The sequence below is a fragment of the Anomaloglossus baeobatrachus genome, unplaced genomic scaffold (genome assembly GCF_048569485.1).
Source record: "Anomaloglossus baeobatrachus isolate aAnoBae1 unplaced genomic scaffold, aAnoBae1.hap1 Scaffold_115, whole genome shotgun sequence".
Classification (NCBI taxonomy): Eukaryota; Metazoa; Chordata; class Amphibia; order Anura; family Aromobatidae; genus Anomaloglossus; species Anomaloglossus baeobatrachus.
In genome coordinates, this window is record NW_027441885.1 from 221,159 (window position 1) to 226,825 (window position 5,667).

The 5,667-nt window shown below is 43.5% G+C and overlaps 1 pseudogene; it reads left to right on the forward strand.

Annotated features, from left to right (window-relative positions):
• Positions 1 to 4,476: 4,476 nt before the first annotated feature.
• LOC142260493 (U2 spliceosomal RNA) lies at positions 4,477 to 4,682 on the forward strand (annotated as a pseudogene).
• Positions 4,683 to 5,667: the final 985 nt, after the last annotated feature.

A 5,667-nucleotide genomic window follows, 5' to 3' on the forward strand; every position in this document is an offset into this window, starting at 1 on the left:
CTGCAGTAACGATAATCGAGAATGGAGACCCATGTCACCGATGAGCGATTTTGCACGTTTTTGCAGCGATGCAAAATCGCTCATCGGTGTCACACGCAGCAACATCGCTAATGCGGCCGGATGTGCGTCACAAATTCCGTGACCCCAACGACTCCGCATTAGCGATGTCGCAGCGTGTAAAGCCCCCTTTAGTGGGAGTGGTGTACAGGGTCTTAGCAGTAAAGAGTATTCCATATTTCTGCCAGATACCCACAGAGATATTGAAATCTGAAAAAAGAGACTTCTGCTCATTGAAGGTAAGAACTGCTCACATAGCGTTCAACTCCACAGCAAACGAGTGCTCTAGCACTGGCATCTCAGCAGGGATATTCCCCTACTACACATGTGTGTCTGGGTCCCTGTGACAGTTTACAGGACATAACTCAGGGCACCTAGACAGAAGGCAGAGGGACTACTTTCTATTTCTGGTGTAGAGCTTAGTACAATATATATATATATACTATTACATGTGACACATGTACCTTGTATTACCATTATTCGCTGTATATGAACCCCTTTTCTCCGGGCATTATTTGTCTATAGCATTTTTCACGAACCTGAGGCAACTGAGAACCCTTCAGTGAAGGAATTCCACTAACCCTCACAATACCAACCAGGGGCCTCCCTGCAGTAACTCAGGTAGTTGTACCCATTCTCTTTCCGCATTCTATGTGTTCTTCTTCTTTCTTCTTTTTTTTCTTTTTTCTTCTTTTTATTTCTATCATGTAGTTCAGGGGTTTATAGATATATGTCCTGCATCTCATATTTCCTTTAGTGGTGCTTCTTACCCATTCTCATATCATTTACCCTAGTATTTCATGATCCTGAGGCGACTGAGAACCCTTTAATAAAGGAATCCTTTTTCATTTGAATTGTCAAGTGATACTTACCAGTGACTATCACGTAATGTTACAGGTAGTTGCATTTTCTTCCTCTTCTTTCTCTCCTTTCTTCTTTGTCACACGGTCCATTGTGTTATAGCCCACGTGTCATGATAACACTTGTACCATCTTTTCATTTAGATTCCACCTACAATTATTTACCGATTCCAGTTCTGAAATAGGCTTTCATGATCTACTCACTAGAATTCTCAAGTGCATAAGGTACTGAGACATATACATGTTCACACCATTATAAAGAACAAAGTATAAACATTGAGGTTTTTCTCACACCCATGTTCCTGTGTTCTTTGATATGATATGTGTTCATTTCCTTCACTATATAGGATTGCAAGTTTTCCATTTGTACCTTAATGGCAATGACGCTATACAATTGAACACATATCATCCTGTTATCCATATAGGTGTGTATTTACCTGCTTGACTATTTTTGGTTGTTTGATCCAGAATGTTTCTCCAGATAGGTCATGTGGAAATTTTCTTTCCTCAGTACAAATGTTTTCACTATGGCTTTGGAAAACTTTTTTGTATGTGCATCATGGTCATTTGACCCATTGTACTCTCAAGTAGCAATATATTGTACTGTTATGTTGTACTATGTACTAATTACGTGTTTATATGGTTTTGTAACCCTTTATGATCTTAGATAACTTTATCCTTGATAAAGACCTAAAAACAAGGTCGAAACGTTGGATGAATTATCCTTTTGCACAAATAAAGAATTTTCAGCATTCCAAGAGTTCTTTTCTTACGTTATTGATCACTATAGTGTGCCAGAGCTATTTCTATTGAATTGACTCTTATTTTTTCTGAGCACCTGCTATATACACAGTGACCCAGACATATTCAAGTTTCATTCAGAAGGCAGAGGGAAGCCTTAGCAGCTGAGCCTATATCTTGGCTTGTGAGCATTAGAACAGGCCGGCGATTACAGGGTAACATGAAAAATGTCCAGCTTGCATTATGACTAGAACATGACAATATCCTTTTAAGTACTAACCTATGATGCGTTCCTAAGCAGTTGATGTTATATGTTCTACATTTCATTTTCTGCATACTTTACAAGTAGTAGAATTTGCTTTGATATAGGCAACTGGATTTTCACAATGAAAAGGCAAAGGATAACGCCCGAAAAAGACGCCATACATTATGTCAGTGCCATCACTGACAAACCTGGATTGACCATGAAATACATCAATCCCCTTAAAGGTGAGTTAAAACAAGTTTTAACTAAATTGCCTTAATATTGTCATGCATTAGAATGACTGTCTTAGGTAATGATAAATATTTTCTACAGGAAGAGGAGTGTTTGCTGAAACTGAAATCGAAAAAGGGAGTTTTGTTGCAGAATATCGAGGCGAGCTCACGTATGCACTTACGATGGTAGACAACTACTCGAGATTTATGGTTGTGGTACAAGTCAAAGATCTAATGGCCCATACTGCAGCGAAGGTCTTCCAAGCACACTTATGCAGACCTCATGGCTACTCAGAGAGAGTCCTCACAGAGCAAGGCACAGCCTTTGAAGCGGAAATCTTCAAGGACTTCTGCAGCTTTTACCGATGCAGGAAGATGCGCACTACACCCTACCATGCTCAAACCAATGGTTATCAACCTGCTCAGGACTTTACCCCATATTCCAGATGTGGCCTTACAAGTGATTTATAGAGGGGTAACAATACGTTGGGATCACCGGATCTAATCTCCCTTTTTATACACCCTAAAATCTTGTTTGCTTTAGAATAAACAATAACATCATAAAGGTATAGCAGTACCGTTTCAAAGTTTCGGTGTCCCAAGCAGCATTCCATCAGCCTCTGGAAGGTTCCTGGCAAATTGCACAGCTCGAAGGGCATGCTTTTGAACTCGCAGAGACCCATCGGGGTGGCAAAGGCGGTCTTCTCCCGGTCTGCCTCAGCAACGGACACTTGCCAATAGCAACTAGTGAGATCAAGGGTAGAAAAATAATTTGCAGTTCTCAATGCAGCTAGCTATTCCTCAATACAGGGGAGTGGTGCTGTCCTTCTTCTTTAACAGGACCAACGGAGCTGCCCAGAGGCTACAACTGTCACGGATAACCCCAGCCTCCTTCATGTTGCTCAACATGTCCTTGGTACACTGGTAATGTGCAGGTAGTTTTGGCTTATATCTCTCTTAGATGGGTGGGTGTGCACTTGTGGGGATGTAGTGTTTGACCCCTTTTATTCTTCAAAAGTCTAGCGGATGTTTGCTGAAGACTTGCTCGTATTCTTGCACTAGCCTGTAGACCCCCTTCTTGTGATGTGAAGGTGTGGAGTCAGTGCCTACGTGTAATTCCTTACACCACTCCTCTGGCTGACTTGGTGAGCTGTCACTGAATGGGTGGGCTGAAGCAATGGTGGATGCTGCTGTTTGGATAGCATGTGTATCTACTGAGAACAGCTTATCAATGGTGGCAAATCGGAGCAGCTTAATCTCTTGCTCTCCGCAGTTCAACACTCTCATGGGCACTCTTCCCTTCCATATTAATGAATAAAACTATGATGTAAATAGCATATAGATACCCCACAAATGCAGATAAAAGTAGGTTATGGGAAAAGGGGGAAGAGAGAAACAGGAAAATAGTGGAATAAAGTATACCTTCCAGGTGGGAGAGGAAATGGCAGCACAGCCAGTGGAGGTGAAGCAAGGGGAGCCTGCAACTAAAGAGTTGAGAGCGTTATCACATGGTGACTGAGCCTGATTGTAACGGGAGCATAGAGGTGCCGATCCTGTCTTACCTGCGTTGGTGTAGAAGTGGGTGTCCTGTGGTGGAGTCAGCTATGTGCAGTGGTGGCCGTGGGTTCTTTTATGTGCGACCGTAGTAATAGCTGCGCCCACTTCCTGTATGGGAGTGGAATGCAGTGAGGGTAATGGAACGCACGCCTGCGCATTTGTGTTTAACGTCGCGCATGTGCAGAACGGAGAAAAGGCTGCGCTCACTTCCTAATGAAAGGGAGTGAGACGCATCTGGGAAGGGAAGGGAAAAGATTAGGGTTTGGGGATGATGAAAGGGCTTTCTACGGGCAAGGATGGCAAAGGGTGGCAGTGACGGAAAGTCAGGCAGCCTGTCCTGTCCTGTCCGTCTGTTTTTTTGTATCATGAATTGGAAAGACTGCAAGGGGGAGGGGAGGTGCTTGTGTCCAAAAGGAGGAGTTATTCAGATTCATTGCAGTGGGCGGCGGCTGCAAAAAGCACCATTCTTCTTGTTTTTGCTCTGCAAAACAGCCTTTTCAAGGGTTGGCTTGGGTGACAAAATGTCTTCTGTAGGCGTGGGTTTGTCTCCCTCTCCCTAAGATGTGTCCGGTATAGGCCAGGGTGCCACTCAAGGCCGTAACCAATTCGGGTTATAGCTTCTCGGCCTTTTGGCTAAGATCAAGTGTAGTTTCGGAGGACGCTACCTTGGTCGGTACTGGAAGGTGCCTGGGATTGCACGTCTGCCGGCCTTGAGGAAGTGTGTGCGCCTTCTGGTGACACATAGCCCTCTTGTGCCTGGACGGTTCCCAGGCAACGGGAGGCGATCACCTTTGTTATTTTGAAGTCCTACTGATAAACAGAAAAAAAAAAAATTAAATCTGTTCTTATCAGTTTAATATCTGATACGTCCCCTCTCTGGGGACCATATATTAAATGGATTTTTAGAACAAGGAGATGGAAAAAATCTTGCTCTGTCCACTGCACGCATTGACCTGGTATTGCAGTACCTCCAGGACCGGTGCACCCCTTCTTAACCCAGTTTCCAAAAGCAGAACTCAATTCACCTGATTCAAATGAGCCCCATTAGTGAATTGAAAGAAAGCAAAAACTTTATATGCACCTCAATTTGGCCAATTCACTTTTCACACTTTCACCCTTTTTTTTATCTTTCACACCTTTTACTTGCTTTATTGATGCAAAAAGCTGTGCCAAATAGCAAACTCATCTCCACTCAACTTGACCAACTCTGCTATGTCCCGTGCAGTATCTTATTCTCAGTCTTATCTAGATCATTTGCAATTGAATAGAATAGATCCCTTTTGGCTGCTTATGACTGTGTAAAATATGTAGTTTTACTGGGCTGGGATGAGAGAATCCATTGAAGCATGGTGTAGGGATTGTGGTTCCTGTGTGCTAAGAAGAGAGGCTGGCACCAGCCAGAAAGCCCCATTGCAGCCAATAATCACTTAATAACTTTTTCAACTTGTCATCATATGGGAGGCCTTCCATTCCTTGTAGTAGTCTAGTTGCCCACCTTTGAACTGACTCTAACTTCTGAATGTCCTTATTAAAATGTGGAGCCCAAAACTGGTTCCCATATTCCAGATGTAGCCTTACAAGTGATTTATAGAGGTGTAACAATACGTTGGGATCACGGGATCTAATCTCCCTTTTTATACACCCTAAAATCTTGTCCCAAGCAGCATTCCATCAGCCTCTGGAAGGTTCCTGGCGCATTGCACAGCTCGAAGGGCATGCTTTTGAACTCGCAGAGACCCATAGGGGTGGCGAAGGCGGTCTTCTCCCGGTCTGCCTCAGCAACGGACACTTGCCAATAGTGACTAGTGAGATCAAGGGTAGAAAAATAATTTGCAGTTCTCAATGCAGCTAGCGATTCCTCAATACGGGGAGTGGTGCCGTCCTTCTTTTTTAACAGGATCAACAGAGCTGCCCAAAGGCTACAACTGTCACGGATAACCCCAGCCGCCTTCATGTTGCTCAACATGTCCTTGGT